The sequence below is a fragment of the Cucurbita pepo genome, chromosome 9 (genome assembly GCF_057944985.1).
Source record: "Cucurbita pepo subsp. pepo isolate OVF chromosome 9, ASM5794498v1, whole genome shotgun sequence".
Classification (NCBI taxonomy): Eukaryota; Viridiplantae; Streptophyta; class Magnoliopsida; order Cucurbitales; family Cucurbitaceae; genus Cucurbita; species Cucurbita pepo.
In genome coordinates, this window is record NC_141806.1 from 6,109,307 (window position 1) to 6,131,322 (window position 22,016).

At 44.0% G+C, this 22,016-nt stretch overlaps 1 non-coding gene and 1 pseudogene across 1 annotated transcript; both read right to left on the bottom strand.

The window, feature by feature from the left end:
• Positions 1-8,125: 8,125 nt before the first annotated feature.
• Positions 8,126-8,280, bottom strand: LOC147791187 (5.8S ribosomal RNA). Its single transcript, XR_015422547.1, has one exon. It is a non-coding gene; the product is annotated as a 5.8S ribosomal RNA (ribosomal RNA).
• A 193-nt stretch (positions 8,281-8,473) lies between these two features.
• LOC147791188 (18S ribosomal RNA) lies at positions 8,474-10,279 on the bottom strand (annotated as a pseudogene).
• Positions 10,280-22,016: the final 11,737 nt, after the last annotated feature.

The window sequence follows — 22,016 nt, forward strand, 5'->3', positions numbered from 1 at the left end:
CTATATTAAAAGATCTGGTAGAAATATATGGTAGATATTTCGTAAAGATTTGGTAGAGATATATTTGGTAGAATATATCTCGTAGGTTAAATATGTTAAAGCTAAATTTAATAAACGGAAACAATATATATACCCCATTAGGTAGTGCTTTCAAAATGTACTTTCTTCACTCTCTGTATTCTCTCTTGGTGTACATACCTGAAGTCAACAATAAAACCTTTAGCCAATATTCCTTCTTGAATTTTCTCTCTCATGTTCTTTGTGTTCATCTTGATCGAGTGTGTGCATTGTTGAGCGATCATAACAATGTTGACACGTGCCCTGTGGTTCTGCACGGTCATATATATTGATATTTGTGAATTGTTTATGGATCGATATGCTTATGATATGATATGTATAGGGTATAATATGTGAATTGTATGATAACACTTACGGTACGAGGTGTTCTATGATATGTTTGAGATAGGATACGAGAAGGATGCACTAAACGTAATGTAGTGATAGTTGTAAGATATGTGCATGAAACATTAAGGTTAGGTTACATATCGAAGTGTTATGGATATGAGAGATTGATAAAAATGATATGGTCACGATTGATTGATTGATTAAAGAATATGGTTAGGTTATGGGTAGAAAGGGATAGGATAATGATAGATTGATAGAATGATAGCGTTAGGATACGTTCCTGTAATGATATGACTAAAGTACGTTCATGTAACGATATGATTGTGATAGGTATAAGAATGTTAAGGATATGATAAGTTAGGCAGTGATACGACTACGAAATGTTTACGATATAATATGATTATGATACGACATGTACATGACATATATATATATATATATATATATATATTGTGATATGATATGAAATATGTTATGGTATGAAATATGTTATGGTATGAGATATGTGATAAATTGACATGTTTATGATATGATATATTGTGATGCGATATGTTATGATATGTATGTATATGAAGAAAACTGTTATGTCTGGAAGCATGGAATGTTATGATATGATGTAGTTATGTAATTTGAATGATATGATATGATTGACATGTAAAACGACGAACTAGCATGAAATACAACCCTGACATATGCATGAAAGATATGATAACCGATATGTGAAATGATATAAAAGATGATATCATATGTACGGAACGCTAGCAGGGTTGTATTAAATGGTAATGAAAATAGAAAAATGTTGGGACCTCATGCATTATTGTGTGCTAATGCATTGGGAGATACCCCTTACCCTTCACAATTGTACAGACGCGCACGTTACGAGGAAGGAAAAAAAATATTATTGTTATCATAATGTTGCGATGACCAAGATGGAGGACAATCATTATGTTTATCATAATGCTGCAATGGTCAAGCAGGAGAACGATCATTACGTTTACTTAATGTTGCTGTGACCGTTACTAGTTCGAACAGGTGTCTGGCCTGAGGAGCGCCTAAAGTATGCTCGCCCGACAAGGAAAGTGGTCTAGCAGTGTGCGAACTTACTAGTGAGTCCATACTCCCACGTATGGCTTTGTAGAGTATATGGTACACATCCAAGTTATCTATTAGGATAGTGCCGTAGGAAAATAAACTGATATGATAGGTTCCGTCATTCCATTCGTATGTTCTGGCATTTATCTCCCAATAGTGGGGTCACTTATTGAGTATTTCTTTAAATACTCAAGCCACGTACTACTTCTATTTCAGGTTAAGGCAAGAGATTCCTGTACGGCTGACGACGATATCGCGACTCGAGACCATGACTCATGCATAGGGTAGTCATATTTATTTTCTTAGACTTAGGCTAGAATATGATGTTTTTAATTTAGAGGTCTATTTATTTTATTTAGTCTTTTGTTGTGTCATTTTTAAAGGTGTTTTTCAAGAAACGTAAGTCCATGGCTATGTTTTAAGATGAAGGTAACGTTTTATGAAAGTTAAAATGAAGTATTTTTGCATTTAATGTTCATGATATGTATACAGTAGCGACCTTAAATTAAGTAGAAAATTTGGGGTAGTTATTGTGACATTACTGTGAGTTAATTAATTAAGGAAGGAGAGAGAATGATTCCATCTCCCTCACATCACAACCAATCTTTTTAAACCCTCTATAGTTTCTCCAATAAAAGAAAAGAAAGAATGGTACCAAAGCGGTGGGCCTAAGCCATTACAAATGGTGGGCCTGAGCGGTTACAAATGGTATCAAAGCTAGACATCTAGCGATGAGCCAGCGAGGAGGCTATTCCCCGAAGGGGAGTTGACACGAGGCGGTGTGCCAATAAGAACGCTGGGCCTCCAAGGGGGGTGGATTTGGTGGGCTTCCCACATTGATTGGAGTATGGAACAAGTGCCCGCGAGGACGCTGGGCCCTGAAAGGGGGTAGATTGTGATATCCCACATTAGTAGGGGAGGAGAACGAAACACCCTTTACAAGGGTGTGGAAACCTCTACCTAGCAGACGCGTTTGAAAGCCTTGAGGGGAAGCCCAAAGAGGACAATAGCGGTAGGCTTGGGCCGTTACAATTTTTCTGCCTTGTAGTGTACACATCTGTACCATCATAAAAGAGGGGTATTCCCTGATGCATGAACACAAAATGATGCATGAGATCCCAACAGTTATATTCATTACCATGTAAGACAACCCCTTCCATTTTTCCTTCATATCATATCATTCATATCATGCATCGTGTCATATCATGTCATATCATACATACATAATATCATCAGCATATCATGTACTATATTGCCAAATGTGTTATACCATAACATTTATCATATCATCGGTACATCATCATATCACGTGTCATAACATTCACATATCATCTCATAGTCACGTTGTAGTACGAACATATCATGGACTTATCATCTCGTAAACATATCATAATCATGTTGTTTTATAAACACATCACAGTCGTATGGTTAAATAAACATAACCTAGTCATATTCTTTCATAAAGGTAAGAGGAATGTGGGTACCACTCAAAGATAAGGGACCAAGATCCTCAAACTCAAAGACTTAAGAATGCTAGGTAATATTGTAATCATGTCCAACTGTGGCCCATACCTCCCACCACGTGGTGCTTTTAGAGGCCTACGTTTCCTCATCTAGATGAGATGCCCTGTGTCATGTTTGGCCTTATTTCCCTCACCTAAATGAGATGCCCTGTGTCACAACCTAACTATGAAGAGAGTATGTTGTGACCCTCACGTTGCAACAAGAGAAGCAGCGACCATCAAATGGTGCCCATCCCTGCCACACGAGGGCCTAGATGAGTGGCCATGATGCGACCGAAGAGAACAGTACATCATCTAACACACCACACAAAGTGGGCATTGAAGACAAGTTGAGAGATAAGCAAGATAGAGACATCGAATAGACTATAGTGGCAAAGACAGGCTTGTTTAAGGGCCGAGTAGGGTCATGTTTGGCCTTATTTCCCTCACCTAAAGGAGATGCCCTGTGTCACAACCTAACTATGAAGAGAGTATGCTGTGACCCTCACGTTGCAACAAGAGAAGCAGCGACCATCAAGTGGTGCCCATCCCTGCCACACGAGGGCCTAGATGAGTGGCTATGATGCGACCGAGGAGAACAGTACATCATCTAACACACCACACAAAGTGGGCATTGAAGACAAGTTGAGAGATAAGCAAGATAGAGACACCAAATAGACTATAGTGGCAAAGACAGGCTTGTTTAAAGGCCAAGTAGGGTCATGTTTGGCCTCAACCTCAAAAGTGGAGGTTTCAGAAGGAATTCGGGCTTGCAGTTCTAGAGTTAAGTTCGTCCATATGAAATATAAATGCTCACCAAATTTGGTGTCAATCGGATACCAAACGGATGCTGCAAGGCACCGTATGACCATTCACCGAAATCATGTCTATGTCTGAGGATAAAAAATGACTCAAAATGTAATAGAGGGGGTACCATGGTGTCATCTCTCCACCACCCCAGGCCCTGTGGTCTAAGCGAGCTACCCTGTGGCATATATGTGTATCACAGTGTGGGCGAGCGTGCTGAGATAAGTGTCTCGGGCGACTTCCTTTAAAATAAAATTTTCAAGGACAATACCGAGTGGCACGAGTGTGCCAGTATTGCGTCCCAGCCCACGTGTCAGAGGTTTCTACATACACCCACTATCCGATACGGTATACGTAAATAACATGACACGGGCACGGGAGGGCCAATGCTCGAAAAGTCCCAATCAGATGAGTGACACGTGGGCCCATTCTAGATGGCATGACTAAGCAAGTTGTGATGACCGACGATCCCCGAGACTCGGGATGACGCCAAAATATATGGGCCATGTCGATGGGGATCGAGATGACAAGATTAGAAGCGACGTTGCATTGAGAGATCTTGTCCCCAAGCAGAGGCAAGGTCGAGCCAAATGACATGGCCTAGTGTAGAGGCAAGTCGGTTGTGTCGCAGACGATTGAACATACACGCGCAAGGGGCGTATGTGGTCAAACAAGCTTGGATTCCATACAAGCGATGTTCGATTAGCGAAGACAAACCTCACCTAAGGTCCGATGATGCCACAAAGTCAGGGCAAAAAATATATATGAGGCTTAATTCCCCTTAAGGCTGATCGTGAGTATGTCAAGATCACGACGCTGCATGGTTGAAAAAAGTAGGACCGTGACACTCTGTGTCATGTTATGGGTACCTAATGATTTGTAGGATGCTATGTTCATGTATGCACCGATCACGCGACTTATATAGTTTATGCCAGATCTCGTGACCTTTATGGTCTATGCCATGTTCATGCATGCATCGACCACATGACCTTTATAGTCTATCATGGGGAGTAGTCTAAGGCCATGATGGAGCAAGAAGAGATTAAGTTACCTTATCCAAGAATCAAGAACCCCCTAAGACCTCTTGGTACATCATGCTCATGACTTAGACTACGCTGTTTGGAACACATGAAGCCTTTTACGTAGGTATTAAGACTGTGTCGCTTGGAACGCATGAAGCCTCGGACACAAGTCAACAAGTTTATGATTAGTACCGTAAATCCTAAAGGGAGTTTCTTGGAGAGTAAATTAAGAAATAGAACAAGAACTTACAACACGAACAAGAACAAGAAAAGAAAGAGTGTGGTACCCTAGCTTTTATCGACACAATTAATATCCTACGAGTAGGCTACTTATCGAGTCTTTGTACACATTCCTTATTCTCCATTTTTTATAGGTAATATAGAGATTGGGAGCAGACTCTAGAGCAGGTGACATAGACTATCCTCTCCCGTCCTCCTCAACCCTATTTTTTTAAAATGGCTTGTGTGGTTCCTTATTTTGTACTTTAATTGTTGTGTTGTGTTTTAAGTAGTTTGTACAAACTTTATTTTGATATAATATAAACATAATGTATGTTACGTTTAAATTTCATTTGTTTTATTTCGCGAAAAATTTACTTGTCTTTTTAGAGTCATCGAGTCAGCCCGGTCCTTACAGTTAATTAGGTCAAGGCACGGAGTTTGGGTCATTGTCTCGGGTGGTTCCAGCGGTGCGCAGGTTGTGGCCGATGGTACTAAACTCGATTGGGCCGAATAGTTGCAGTGGGTTGAGCGATCAATGCTGCAGGTGGGCCGAGCATTGTAGGTAGGATTCAAGGCTTTCTTCGTGGCTACTGGGCTTCGCACTAGTCGTGGGTCGAGACTTGGGTTTGTCTTAATTTGAGCCAGGGGTTGTAATCATGGTTTATAAGAATTTGACCCGACCCGATGGATCATTTCTTCTCCACACGATTGTATGTGAATTTATCGAAACTTTTCTCTCTCTTCTCAAGAGCTCCTCGCCGTCGACTTTTGATCCCTTTTTCATTCTTCCTGAATTTTCCTCCCTCTCCCATGAATTCATGAAGCCATGGATGTGACTACCGTTCAAACCCATGTTTTGTATGATCTCCTTAGGTCGGTATTTTTCTCTATGCTTCCTTCTCTAACTAATGGAGATATCTTCTATATATCAAGGGGAGATGGAGGGAAATTCTAAAACAAGAGGTGGGGGTTTGGTTTGCCTTCACAGTTGGCGTTCATAGAAAAACAACAATGATGGTTCATCTTCTCTCTATTACTCTCATTTCCTTTATAGTAGGCATGTGTTGTGAGGGCAGACTGGGGCATGGTTTTATTTGGTGTATCCTTGGCGTTGGGAAGGGCGTGTGGGTAGACAAATCCATCACCTATGTCTTACTTCGTATTAAATCTTTTCTTTTCTACATAAGTTGTGTGCCTACATAATACTACTCTAACAAAATGTCTGTTAATCATTTAAGTTCTAAATATATGGAAACATTTAATATAAAAATGAGTACATCTAAATAAAATATTAAAAGTTGTTATTGAAGAATAAAATATTGACGTCAACCTTAATATCAAAGTCTAGATTTTATAGAAAATTTTCAAGCACAAAAATGATATAAATTTGAAAGTTATACACCATTATGTAAAATGAAACACAAATAGATTTTGTAAAGGCCAAACAAAAAAAAAAAAATTCGATCGTCAGAAAACATGCGTTCACGCCTCATTGCGCCACAGGTTGCGCCTGCAGCCAGAAACTTCTTCAACTTACGCAGCTCAGACGGCTAGACTCGGCTTCGCAGCTTAGAATCCAGATCTTTAGCTCGCTATAGAGTATTTTGCGTAATTCTTACCGTTCCGACTATCCTAAAGCTGAAATTGACCTTGTTTATGGAAAATAAATTCAGTATAAGGTTCACTTTCTCGATTTATGTTAAACTAAGTTAAGAAATTGTAGTTTCTAATGAAACGAGATGGACATTCTAATAGGAAACGAAAACTAATAATACTATGAGAAATTTTGAGAGATGAAAAGCAAACATACTCGAATTTAGGGAGAACGTCATCTAAGGCAAACAAAGTAAGTGGTCTTACTATAGGATAGGTTGAACGACTTGTTTAATGAATGACGACACGTGCCTAGTCTCCCTTGCACGTGTCATTTATTCTTTATATTTATGATGTTGTGAATATATTGTATGATGATGATGTATGATGTATGATTATGTTATTCTGCGATGGGATGATTCTATACAATGGTATATGATACGTTAGAAGACATGGGAAGTTTATGATATGACATATGTCTGACATGATAGAGTTATATGTTCTGATATGATTGACAAGCAATGTGATGAATTGACATAATCCACAAACCCAATATACACATAAAAAGTTATGGTAGAATTTTATGATATAAAAAAAATGCTAGAGGGGTTGTTAAAGAGCATAATGAAAGGGAAAATGTTGGGACATCATGTATCATTGTGTGTTCATGCATCGAAGGATACCCCTTCATCTTTTACGATGGTACGAACGCGTACACTACAATGCAAGAAAACGATCATTATATTTGTTATAATGATACGAAGGTTGCTATTCCTAACAGGTGTCCGACATCAATAGCTCCCAGATAATGCTCGCCTGACAAGAAAGGGGCCCAAGAGGTGTGCGAGCCAACTGGTGGGTCCATACTCGTATGTGTAGACAGTGTGTAGAATAGTAAATACACATCAAATTAACCCGCTTAGGATAGCCGACTAAGAAATATAGACTAATATGATAGGTCCCACTTATCGTTGTATGTGCTTGCACCTAACCTCAATAGCGGGGTCACTTACTAAGTATTTATCAAAATACTCAAGTCATGTGCTACTCTTATTTTTCCAGGTAAAAGCAAGTATCCCCTATACGGCTGACCCTTTTTGACGCCCCGATTCTCAAGTTGGACTCTTCTCGGTTCGCTCGCCATTACTAAGGAATCCTTGTAAGTTTCTTTTCCTTCGCTTATTGATATGCTTAAATTCAGCGGGTAGTCCTGCCTGACGTGGGGTCGCCTCGAGAGCATCGTCTTTGGGGAGAATGTTCAAAGGGTCAACATAAAATTCCTCCCTTGCTCACAAAGTGGAGGCACGCAAGCTGAGGTTGAGACACGGTACCGAGGTTGAATCAACCACCGTAGTGTCACAACAATAGATGTCGAGGACTCAATTTTAAGCCATTTGTTCGATGGTGCGCACTGGAGGCCAACATGTGCCCCCGCCAGTACAACAAACCTAAGTAGGTGTTGCATGTGGGGTCAACGATGCGTGACACCCAGGCAGACGTACCCTCGGCCAAAAGGCTCTAAGTGCAACTTGCGTTCAAAGACTTAGTGGTTCATGGGATCTTGCAATTCACACCAAGTATCACATTTTGCTACATTCTTTATCGATGCGAGAGCCGAGATATCCGTGCCGAGAGTCATTGTGAATAGTACAACAAGAATGCTTTGCCCCTCACACACTGAGACCAGGGTAGGGGGCAAGCTTATTCGTTTGAGCTCCTTGGCACGACTTGCATCGGGTTTGGTTTAGACATTAGAGGGGACACGAAAGCTCCCCCTGACACAAAAAATTTGTAAACACATTCATAGGTCATTTGATGTTTAGGCATCGACAATGATCCTTCAGCAGGTTCACCTACTGAAACCTTGTTATGACTTCTCCTTCCTCTAAATGATAAGGTTCAGTGGACTTCTCGCGTCGTCACAGGCAGCGAACCGCTCACGTCTCCACGATCCAAACACTTCATCGGACAATTCAATCAGTAAGAGAGATGGGCGATGTGTACAAAGGGCTGGGACAGTCAACGTGAGCTGATGACTTGCGCTTACTAAGAATTCTGCAGTAAGAACTAACAATTGCAATGATATATCCCGATAACAATGAAATTTCAAAGATTACTCGGGCCTGTCAGCCAAGGCTATAGACTCGTTGAATACATCAGTGTAGCTCGCGTGCGGCCCAGAACATCTAAGGCCATCACAGACCTATTATTGCCTCAAACTTCCTTGGCCTAAGCGGCCATAGTCCTTCTAAGAAGCTAGCTGCGGAGGGATTCCTCCGCATAGTTAGTTAGTAGGTTGAGGTCTCGTTCATTAACGGAATTAACCAGACAAATTGCACCACCAACTAAGAACGACCATGCACCACCACCCATAAAATCAAGAAAGAGCTCTCATTTTGTCAATCCTTACTATGTCTGGACCTGGTAAGTTTCTCCGTGTTTAGTAAAATTAAGCCGCAGGCTCCACTCTTGGTGGTGACCTTCCGTCAATTCCTTTAAGTTTCAGCCATGCGACCATACTCCCCCTAGAACCGAAGACTTTGATATCTCATAAGGTGCTGGTGGAGTCCTTAAAGCAACATCCGTCAATCACTGGTCGGCATTATTTATGGTTGAGATTAGGATGGTATCTGATCGTCTTCGAGCCCCCAACTTTCGTTCTTGGTTAATGAAAACATCCTTGGCAAATGTTATTGCAGTTGTTCATCTTTCATAAATCCAAGAATTTCACCTCTGACTATGAAATACGAATGCCCCCCCGACTATCCCTATTAATCATTACTCTGATCCCAAAGGTCAACAGAATAGGATTGAAATCATATGATGTTCTACTATGCTAATGTATACAGAGCTTAGGCTTGCTTTGAGCACTCTAATTTCTTCAAAGTAACAGCGCCGGAGGCACGACCCAACCAATTAAGGCCTGGAGCACATCACCGACAGAAGGGAAGAGCCAACCGGTGCTCACCATAGGCGGACCGATTCACCCAACCCAAGGTCCAACTATGAGCTTTTTAACTGCAACAACTTAAATATACGTTATTGGAGCTGAAATTACCGTGGCTGCTGGCACAAGACTTGCCCTCCAATTGATCCTCGTTAAGGGATTTAGATTGTACTCATTCCAATTACCAGACTCGAAGAGCCTAGTATTGTTATTTATTGTCACAACCTCCTCGTGTCAGGATTAGGTAATTTGCGTGCCTGTTGCCTTCCTTGGATGTGGTAGCCGTTTCTCAGGCCCCCTCTCCAGAATCGAACCCTAATTCTCCGTCAGCCGTCACCACCATAGTAGGCCACTATCCTACCATCGAAAGTTGATAGGGTAGAAGTTTGAATGATGTGTCGTCGGCACGATGGTCGTGTGATCCGTCAAGTTATCATGAATCAGCAGAGCAATGGGCAGAGCCTACGTCGACCTTTTATCTAATAAATCATCCCTTTCAGAAGTCGGGGTTTGTTGCACGTATTAGCTCTAGAATTACTACAGTTATCCGAGTAGCAAATACCATCAAACAAACTATAACTGATTTAATGAGCCTTTCGCAGTTTCACAGTCTGAATTAGATCATACTTACACATGCATGGCTTAATCTTTGAGACAAACATATGACTACTGGCAGGATCAACCAAGTAGCATTCCGACACAACGTTGCCGACCACTTGCCACCACATTTCACAGTCACCACCTCCCAAGAGAGTGTGAGAGAGGAAACAATGGGGGCAATGCGGGAGCAAGCATCATTCATTCATGATTCATATAGCAATACATAGGCAACATGTTCGAGGGGTTTCCCAAGCACATCATGCCACCAAATACATGACATCCAAGAGTGCAAGCAACCGAGAAGCATTTCACGACAAGCCATGCAAAGGTTGAAGCAATATGCGAAGCAGGCTTCCAGGCTCATCATGCACCCAACAAGGGGTGCTGATAGAAACGGACTAACAAGACTCAATGCTACCAGTGCATGAGGTAATCTATGCAAGAACAGATGGACTACGGTCACTCAAAATACTTTGGGACACACCAATGAAGAGAACATGGCGCCTACAGTTTGATGCTCAAGCATTAAGCCTATAGACCCAAGCAACCAAATCACCACTCATGCGACGTACGCTAAAACGAGTTTGGACGATGATCGACTATTCACACTCACTGCAAGCAGGGGCGCAAAATCATTGTGCAAAGCCAAGCCCAAAACGTCGTGCACGATCAAGCCATCAACCATTCAAAAGCCACCCCAAGTTAGAAGGCAACATCACAACATTCGGTGCTCAACGAGGCTCATGTCGCACACCCAAAGGAACTTGACACCACCCCACCGTGCATGTTCTGCCACCACGTCGCCTACAAAACATAGGGCTGGCCCAAGGATAGGAGAAATCACCACAACGTCCCATACTCAACTAGATTCATGCGCACACCCAAAGGCACCTGGCTCCACCCTACCTTGCATGTTTCGTCGTCGTACCAGTCATCAACCACCCTCAAGCCAGCCCAAGTTAGAAGGCAACATCGCAATATTCGGTGCTCAACGAGGCTTATGTCACATGCCCAAAGGCACTTGACACTGCCCCACCGTGCATGTTTTGCCAACACGCCGCCTTCAAAACATAGGGTTGGCCCAAGGATGGTTGACATCACCACAACGTCCCACACTCAATCAGGTTCATGCCGGACGCCCGAAGGCACCCGACTTCATCCCACCTTGCATGTTTCATCATCGTACCAGCCATCAACCATCAACCATCCTCAAGCCAGCCCAAGTTAGAAGGAAACATCGCGACATTTCATGCTCAACGAGGCTCATGTCACACACCCAAAGGCATTTGACACCGCCCCACCGTGCATGTTCTGCCACCACACAACCTTCAAAATATAGGGCTATGTTGACTATGGCAATTTGGAGGACAATGTCGACGAAAAATTTGACGAAGGTTTCTTCTAACGAAAAATTAGCGGAAGTAAAAGGAGAGAGGGAGAGAGATTCGCTGAGATTTGCTGAAGACTCGATATATTATTTTCCTTCGTTTGAATGATTTAAATAACAAATCTAATTACAAAAATAGAAAAACTAATTATACAAAAATAGAAAAGTGGACGAAGACTCCGCCCAAATTGGCCAAAAAAATGGCACCTAGAATACGCTCTTCCATTGGCGTGAATTCAGTTTTTTTGAGAAACCTAACTAAATAAGGAACATGGCTTTTATTTAACAATCTCCTCCTAAAAGTTGTACCTTATTATTTGAACTCCGATCTTTGAGCGTAGTTCTTCAAATTTCACCCGCGCCAGGGACTTGGTAAAAATGTCTCCAAAATGTTCCTCTGTTCGGATGAAATCAATCTTGATGAGCCCTCGATCTGCACATTCTCAAATGTAGTGGAATCTGTTTTCTATGTGCTAGATCCGGTCGTGCAAAACTTGATTTTTGATCAGGGAGATCGTAACTTTGTTGTCTACGTATAGCATTGGTGGATCACTTTCTCTCCCGATGAGTTCTTCCATTAGTCGTGCAAGCCAGATCCCCTGTGTTGCTGCCATCGAAGCGGCGATGTATTCTGCTTCGCAGGAAGACAAAGCAACTACCTTCTGTTTTGTTGATTGCCAGTAGATCGCGCCGCCTGAGAGAAAGTAGATCATTCCGCTGGTGCTCTTACGATCATCAACGTCACCGGCCATGTCACTATCACTGTAGCCGACCAGCTTGAGTTTCTCCTTTCCGCTCCCTGCGCAGTATCTTACACCCCAGCCTCTGGTTCCGGCTACATAGCGCAGGATGCGCTTAACAGCCACTAGATGCTCCTCCCTAGGTGCTTCCATAAACCTGCTCACATATCCAACAGAATAAGCAAGATCAGGACGAGAGTTTACCAGATAGCGCAGACTCCCGACAATGCTGCGGTAATTCGTGGAGTCGACTGTCGTCGTGTGTCGGCCTTCCTTAGTTGGAGTCGGGCCTCCATTGGCTTCCTTGTAGGATTACTGTCCACAAGCCCAGTTGTGTCCAGCAGCTTCTTCGCGTATGCACTTTGGCAGATGGAGATGCCAATAGAATTCTGTTGCACTTTGATGTCGAGGTAGTAGCTGAGCACGCCAAGATTGCTCATCTCGAAGTTTTTCAACATCTCCTTCTTGAACCTTCCGAGGACTTCCACGTCGCCTCCAGTGATTATGAGGTCGTCGACGTACACTCCCTCGATCAGTCGCTTCTTGCCATGGTCATGCGTGTACATGCCATGCTCAAAGACACAACGTTTGAATTTCAGTGACAGTAGGGTACTGTCGAGCTTCGCATTCCAGTCTCGTGGGGCTTGTCGAAGCCCATAGAGTGCCTTGTGCAGGCGCAGTACCTTATTGGGGTTGTCGTTGTCCAGGAAGCCAGGTGGTTGTCGGACATAGACGGTCTCCTTCAGCTCTCCGTTAAGGAAAGCAGACTTTACGTCCATATGGTGAGCCTCCCAAGAGTAATGTGCCGCAATTGCCAGCAAGAAACGAACGGATTCTAATCTTGCCACTGGCGCAAATACCTCTTCGAAGTCCACTCCTTGCTTCTGGATGTATCCCTTCGCCACCAGACGGGCCTTGTGCTTCACAACTTCTCCTTTTTCGTTGCGCTTCAGTTTGAAGACCCATTTGAGCCCTATGGCTCGGTGTCCCGGTGGCATATCCACCAGACTCCACGTCTGGTTCTCGGTGATGGATGTCATCTCCTCCTGCATTGCCTTAAGCTAGCATGGGTTCTTTTCTGCTTCGGCGAAGGTGTTCGGTTCATCTGCACTGATGGCATGTAGTTTGGCCACTTCTTCGAGCTCGCGCGCTGCCAGTCCAGGTGGTTCACCTCCTCTCACTAGGTCGTCCATCCTCCGGTACCTAGCCTCCAGATCAGCATCGTGATCGGCATCCAGCATCGAATCCGCAGTCCGTGGTGTTGCGAATTCCACTGGTTCAGGGGGTGCACCTGTTGGTGGTGGTGTCGGCTCCTGATGCTGGGCTCCTCCTTCTTCTAGCTCGGTGACGAGGTACTCCACCGTGAATTGATTTGGATTATGGTCTACCTCGATCTCGTCATTCCACTGCCAGAAGGTGCTTTCGTCGAAGACGACGTCGCGAGACACGTGAGCTCGCCCCCCTACAGGATCATAGAGTCTGTACGCCTTGCTCCCGGGTTCATAGCCGATGAAGACGAGCTTCAGCTCCCTAGGATCGAGCTTGGTGAGGTGGGGACGTGTTACCTTCATGTATGCGACACAGCCGAACACGCGGAAATGATGTACCGCTGGCTTTTTGTTGTATCAGGCCTCATATGTGTCTTCCCGTTGAGGCTTCGGGTTGGTGACCGATTGAGGAGATAGACGGCCGTCATTACTGCCTCTCCCCAGAATCTCCCAGGCATCCCGGCCGTCACCAGCAATGACCTCGCTGTCCTGACGATGGTCTGATTTCGGCGCTCCACCACTCCATTCTGTTGGGGGGAGTAGGGCGCCGTTAGGTACCGTTGTATGCCGTTCTCGTCGCAATACTTACCGAAACATGCCGAGGTGAATTCTTCGCCTCGGTCTGTGCATAGCACTCGCATCTTCTTCTCACATTCGGCCTCCGCTCGCGCTTTAATGCGCTTCACCGCCTCTGCTGCCTCACTTTTCGCTTGCAGCAGGGTCAGCCACATGAAGCGGCTTTTGTCATCGACTAACAGGAGGAAGAGACTCTTACCGCTTGGGGTTGCCGGTTTGATGGGCCCGCAGATATCGCCGTGTACAAGCTCCAACGGCTCATCAGTGCGGTAGGATGTTCGAGATGAAAAGGGTGTGCGCCTCTGTTTGCCGATGAGGCACCCGTCGCACAACTTGTTCACGCCTTTGATTCCCGGCAAACCATGCACCAACTCCTCCTTTTATAGCTTTTCTAGGGCAGGAAAGTTTAAGTGCCCGTACCTTGCGTGCCACCTCCAAGATACCTCTTCGGTCTTGGCCGAGAGGCTGACAGGTTGCTCTATCTCTAACTCCAGGATGTAAAGACGGTTTGTCGTGCACCGAACTTGCGTGAGCAGCAGTCGTTGATTATCACAGATTTTGAGTAGTCCGCGCTCGATGGAAATGAAGCAGCCTGTCTCATCGAGTTGACCAAGGCTCACAAGGTTAGCCTTGAGCCTCGGGATGAAGTAGACGTCGGTCAGCTTGCGGTGCTCGCCAACCTTGCTGACAAACAGGATGGTGCCGCGCCCTTCGATCTCGACGACGGAGCCGTCGCCGAATTTCACCGTCCTGCGAATCCCCGAGTCAAGCTCGGAGAACGCAGATCTAGCCCCGGTCATATGGTTTGTTGCCCCTGTGTCGAGGATCCATCATCGATGCTCGTGTTGCTCGTCCCTCTCGCCGATCTGAGCGAATACTCGCTCCTCCTCCAATTGAATTGGCTCCCCAGCTGGTGCCGCCTTTGCTACGCCCAGCTGGAGCTCTTTCTCGGGTTCGACGTCGTCGTTGATTACCTCTACCTCCGTGGATTTGGAATCGAGATTAGGGACGCATGCACTTACCATGAAGAGAGCTGGCTCGTCCTCCTCGGATTGAGCTACATGGGCCTTTTCGGCCTTTTCCTTGTTCTTGAGCTTGCTCCAGCAATTCTTGCTCAGGTGACCTCTCTTCCCGCAGTTCGAGCACTGGATCGGCCTGCCGTTGGTCGACTCCTTCTTTTGATCCCCATCTTTTCCACGCGTGCACCCGTGGGACTTCCATGGCTTCTTACCGCCTTTGCGGCTTGAGGAGGGCCCGTTACTCTCGTCGGTGTTGTCGCGGAGCTTTAGGCGTGCAAGCCATTCCTCCTCCTTGTCGACAGCTGAAGCAGTATTTTTCTTCCGCTGCTCGACGTTAGTCTTCTAGTCACCTCTTCCACTGTTAGGTCGTTCACGTCAAGCAATGTCTCGATTGAAATTGCAACTTGCTCGAGGTGATCGGGGATGACCTGCAACATCTTCTTCACGATTTCGGTCTCGTTGATGCTGTTGGTGAGCCCCGTGATCCGCATTGAAAAATCATCGACAGATTTGCCGTCCTTAAAGCGGATCTCCGAGAGCTCCTTCCGCAGTTGCTCGGATATTGGATTCCCGCACTCACTGTAACACCGACCCGACGGGATTTGATTCCCTCCCAGGCCGATTGTGCGGTGCGCTTTGGTGGAAAGAGACGCCAGCATCTCTAGGGGCACAGATCGTAATATGGTAGCGAATGCCAGCCGCGATCCTCCCGGTACTCAATCATTTCTCCTTCCTCTGGCTCGACAGCGTGCCATAACCCTTGCGCCTATAGGTTGACGCGCATCAACAAGGCCCACTCGTTGTAGTTAGACCTTGTCAACATCGGGTACTGAACGATGGCGGTCGATCTCTCCCTGATCACTCGCTCAACAACAACTCGACGCCCGTCATCACGGCATCGGCCTTTTCGTGGCGGCGAGGGAGATGTCGGCACACGGCGGCGGCGTGGAGGAGTGAGTGAGCCTGCCCAAGATGGACCCCACGATGTGTGTGTTTTCACGCTTTGCATTTTCTTCAACTCGCACCTAAGACTTGTGTGTTGTTAGGTCGACGCTCTAACCACTTGAGCTATTCAACTTGATTGTTGATAAGATTGGCTCTTGTGTAATGATATACTACCGATCGCTTCAACGAGGCTCTGATACCACTTGTTGACTCTGGCAATTTGGAGGACAATGTCGACGAAAAATTTGCCGAAGGTTTCTTCGAAGGAAAAATTAGCGGAAGTAAAAGGAGAGAGGGAGAGAGATTCGCTGAGATTTGCTGAAGACTCGATATATTATTTTCCTTCATTTGAATGATTTAAATAACAAATCTAATTACAAAAATAGAAAAACTAATTATACAAAAATAGAAAAGTGGACGAAGACTTCACACAAATTGGCCAAAAAAAATGGCACTAGAATTACGCTCTTCCATTGGCGTGAATTCAGATGTTTTGAGAAACCTAACTAAATAAGGAACATGGCTTTTATTTAACAGGCTAGCCCAAGGAAGGGAGACATACCACCACAACGTCCCACACTCAACAAGGTTCATGTCGCACGCCCGAAGGCACCCGGCTCCACCCACCTTGCATGTTTCATCGTCATACAAACCATCCACAATCCTCACACTAGAGATTCCCAGTTAGAAGGAAACATTGCAACATTCCATGCTCAACGAGGCTCATGTCGCATGCCCAAATACACCTGATTCCAACCAGCCATACATTTCTGGCACCACACTACCTTCAAAACATAGGGCTAGCCCAAGGCTGGCTGGCATCACCACAAAGTCACACACTCAACGCGGTTCATGCCACACGTCCGAAGGCACCCGACTCCACCACACCTTGCATGTTTCATCATCGTTCCAGCCAGCCCAAGTTAGAAGGCAACATCGCAACATTTCATGCTCAACGAGGCTCATGTCGCACGCCCAAAGGCAGAAAAAAAAAAACGTAACAGAAGGGGAGAAGAAGCGAAGACACACAAATTATTTTTTCTTTTTGTGGTGTCATTAGAACTTGACACCATTTTCTTTATATATTAAAAAGTTTACTCATTTTGCTACAAATCAGCAAACACTCCACCACTCATTCTACTATTCCTCTCCCTAAAAATGAGTTTCATTAACTCCAATATCTCCAGCCTTTTTTCAGGGAGAAATAAGCAATAAAAATAAATATTAACCACTATTTTTTTAACCCAAAAAAAAACTTATATAAAAAAACAAGTTTATAACCAACCATCACTCCTCTAAACTTGTTTAACTATGTTGAGTCGACTTTCTTCAAGTCAATCTTCTCTCTTAACTCTAGGAACCGTTGTCTTGCTAACGGCTTTATAACCAACACTGACACCACCCGACCGTGAGCGTTCTGTCATCGCGCCGCCACCGTCAACCGTCCTCGACCTCCAACCACCTCCCCCACGCCCCAAGCATATGTCAATGTGTGGATCATAGTGATTGGGGCATGGGCATGGCGCAAGATAGAAGGGTACCCTCGTGCCCAGCCCATGTAGACTAGTCACCCCACTATATAATACATTTTGAGACATTTTTAGTCTATCAGGCGTAGATACAATTTTTTCGAACAGTCATACAGTCAAATATCTAAAGTTTTAGATTATTGTTTTCCATTAACTTGAGTCATTAATGGAACATTCTAATGAGTCTAGAAATCAAGTTTCATAAGTTTTCAACCAACCAATTTTTTTTAATAAATTTTTAAATATTAAATAACAAGAAATTATAAAAAAAATAGTTAAGAGTTAAAAAAAAAATGAAATTTTGTGGTCATCATTCTTTCATGTTGCTTAGCACCCAAAAAAAATTTACAAGAAAACAACCACTCCACATGTACTTTCACAATCAATGGGTGATGGATGAGGCATGCACGGGAGGGGTGGAGAGCACACGCAAGGGAGTACGCAGGCGAGTGGGGAGGGGCGCGCACGCGTGGGAGAAGGTAGTCGGGTGGGGTGGGGCCTGCACATGTGAGCACGCGAATGAGTAGAGCAGGGCGCACACGGGCGGGCGAGGCGAGGGCGCGGGAACATCGAAGCCCGGCACCACCCCACCTTGCATGTCGAACATCGTTACCAATCGTCAACCATCCTCAAGCCAGCCCAAGTTAGAAGGCAACATCGCAAAATTCATACTCAACGAGGCTCATGTCGCACGACCAAAGGCATTGGACTCCAACCAACCGTGCACGTTCCGCCATCGCGCCGCCACTGTTAGGATCGCACAACAACGCACACGCTCGATCTAGATGAACACAAAGAACAGGATAGAGAAAATTGCAAGGAGAACTCTGGCTAAAAGAATTTTTTTTTTTATTGATGACTTCAGGTATGTACAACAAGAGAGAGTACAAAGAATAGAAAAGTACATTTTCAAAGCTCTACCGGACCAGATATATATATGGTATAGTTTACTATATATAGCTTTACCAGATTTAGCCATCTACTATATATAGCTATTTACCATATATAGCTTTACTGGATATAGCTTTACCATATACAGCTTTACTATATATAGCTTTACCAAATATAGCTTTACCGGATATAACCGTTGACCAAGCAATAAATAAGTATCAGGCTCCATAACCTAACAATTCTCCCACTTGGAGACTGATTTAGTCAACCAAGAATTTCACTCTCAAACGACCATGAGCATCTTCACTGCACCATACCAATTGAGGTTTTGCACAACCTCAATATTCCAACATCAACACATTTTGTCAACATGTTTGCTGGATTCTTTGCACCCTCTATCTTCTCCAAACACATCACCATCTTCAACTAACCTCCGAGTGAAATGGCATCGCCTTCTGTGTTTTGAATGATAGACCGGGTTTCTCGCCAATAGCATGAGTCTCAGGAGTTTCTTGAGTATCTGCTACAACATCACTATGTGAATCTTTCAGCAACTCAAGCTCAACTCCCACTTGCTTCACCTCTGGTTTCTCAGCAAGAGTCTCAGGAGTTTCTTGAGTATCTGCAACAACATCACTATGTGAATCTTTCAGCAACTCAACCTCAACTCCCATTTGCTTCACCTCTGGTGTTTCAGCAAGAGTCTCAGGAGTTTCTTGAGTATCCGCTACAACATCACTCTGTGAATCTTTGAGCAACTGAACCTCAACTCCCACTTGCTTCACCTCTGGTGTTTCAGCAAGAGTCTCAGGGGTTTCTTGAGTATCCGCTACAACATCACTCTGTGAATCTTTCTTGCCACTCAAGTTCAACTCCCACTTGCTTCGTAGTCTCAGAGTTTATCTTCTCTCTGTCCTTGTACATGACATTTTCATCGAAGGTCACATCACAGTGTCTTAGGATCTTCATATTTTTCTCATCCCAAAACCTGTACCCGAACATGTCAGAGCCATAGCCTATGAAGTAGCATTTCACAGCCTTAGCATCAAGCTTATCTCTCTTCTCTGGATCAACATGAACATACGCAGTACAACCAAAGGTTCTCAAGTGAGAGTACTTGAGTTCTTTTCCTGTCCATACTTCTTCAGGCAATTTGAACTTCAAGGGTACTGACGGCCCTCTATTAATCAAATATGCTGTTGTGTTCACAGCATCAGCCCAGAATGTCTTTGGCAGTCCAGAATGAATCCTCATGCTTCTTGCTCGCTCATTCAATGTTCTATTCATCCTTTCTGCAATACCATTTTTGTCTTGCCTTACCGGGAATTGTTCTTATTAATCTAATTCCCTCAGCTGCACAAAATGTTAGAAACTCTGATTTGTTGTACTCTCCTCCATTGTCAGACCTCAGGCATTTGATCTTCAAGCCGGTCTGATTTTCAACTTCAGCTTTCCACTTCTTGAAGGTGGTAAACACATCTGACTTGTGTTTCAGAAAGTAAATCCATACCTTCCTACTGAAGTCATCGATGAAGGTGACGTAGTACCTTGATCCACCAAGTGATGAAACTGGAGATGGTCCCCAGACGTCTGTATGGACCATTTCCAACCGCACTTTCTTCGGTTCTCTGGCAACCTTTGTGAAACTAACTCGTTTCTGTTTGCCCATAACGCAGCTCTCACAAAGACCCATATCAACAGATTTTAAGCCTTCTAAAGCTCCTTTCGCAGTCAGCATCTTCATTCCTTTGACGCTCATATGTCCAAGTCTATTGTGCCATAGACTTGAATTGGAAGCACTCTCAGCAGCAGCAGTCATGTTTATACACTCTGCAGTAGTGTATAAGGTTCCGGATTTTGTGCCACGTGCAACAACCATGGCGCCCTTCACAATCTTCCATGAACTCTTTCCAAACTCTGCTGCATAGCCTGTGCTATCCAACTGACCAATAGAGATCAGGTTCTTCTTGAGACCAGGAATGTATCTGACATCTTGTAATGTCCACTGATTTCCTGCTGGAGTTTGTATGGAGACATCTCCCTTTCCTTCAATCTCCAAGGTTTTGTTTTCGGCAAGATACACCTTCCCAAAATTTTCTGATTTGAAATTTCAAAACAATTCCTTACTTGGAGACGAATGGAACGATGCACCTGAATCCAAAATCCAGGATTTAGCTGGGCTGTCCACACGAAGGATTAAAACGTCCTCAGCATCTTCTGTTGTATATATAGAATCATCATCATCTTCAGATTTATGATTCTGCTTCTTCTTCAATTTTGTACAATCTGTCCGAAAGTGTCCTTTTCCCCCACAGCTCCAATACGTTACGTTGGGTTTGTTTGGAGATTTTCCCCGGTTCTTTGATTTTGAACGTCCATGTTTGTTTTAGCTCTTTGATTTGCTTCTTCCCCTTCGATCAACACTGAGAACATTGCCTGATGAATCTCCAGTTTCCCGTTTGCGAATACTTTCGCTGAGAACTACATCTCGAATTTCATCAAACTTCAGTTTATCAGATCCTCGGGAACTGCTGATTGCGGCAACAACAGTATCCCATGACTCGGGTAAGGATGACATCAAAATCAACGCTTTAATTTCATCTTCAAAATTAATTTCCACCGAACCCAGTTGACTTATGATCATATTGAATTCATTTATATGATCAGCAACACGTCCACCTTCAGACATCTGTAGATTGAACAATCTACGCATCAAATACACCTTGTTCATAGCCGACGGTTTTTCATACATATTTGATAGCGCCTTCATCAGATCTGACGTTGTCTTCTCCTTGATGATGTTAAACGCCACGTTTCTGGATAGCATCAACCGAATCATCCCTAAGGCTTGTCGATCCTTGAGCTTCCACTGTTTCGTGGTCATGGTATCCGGCTTCACCCCCAATAGAGGTTCGTGAAGATCTTTCTCGTACAGATAATCTTCAATCTGCATCTTCCAGAAACCGAAATCGGATCCATCGAACTTCTCAATTCCAATCTTTGAACTTTCCATCTTCACAGATCGTGGTGAATTTTGCCTTGTTCTGATACCAGTTGTTAGGATTGCACAACAACGCACACGCTCGATCTAGATGAACACAAAGAACAGGATAGAGAAAATTGCAAGGAGAACTCTGGCTAAAAGAATTTTTTTTTTATTGATGACTTCAGGTATGTACAACAAGAGAGAGTACAGAGAATAGAAAAGTACATTTTCAAAGCTCTACCGGACCAGATATATATATGGTATAGTTTACTATATATAGCTTTACCAGATTTAGCCATCTACTATATATAGTTATTTACCATATATAGCTTTACCGGATATAGCTTTACCATACATAGGTTTACTATATATAGCTTTACCAAATATAGCTTTACCGGATATAACCGTTGACCAAGCTATAAATAAGTATCATGCTCCATAACCTAACAGCCACTATCAACCGCCCTCGGCCTCCGACCAGCACC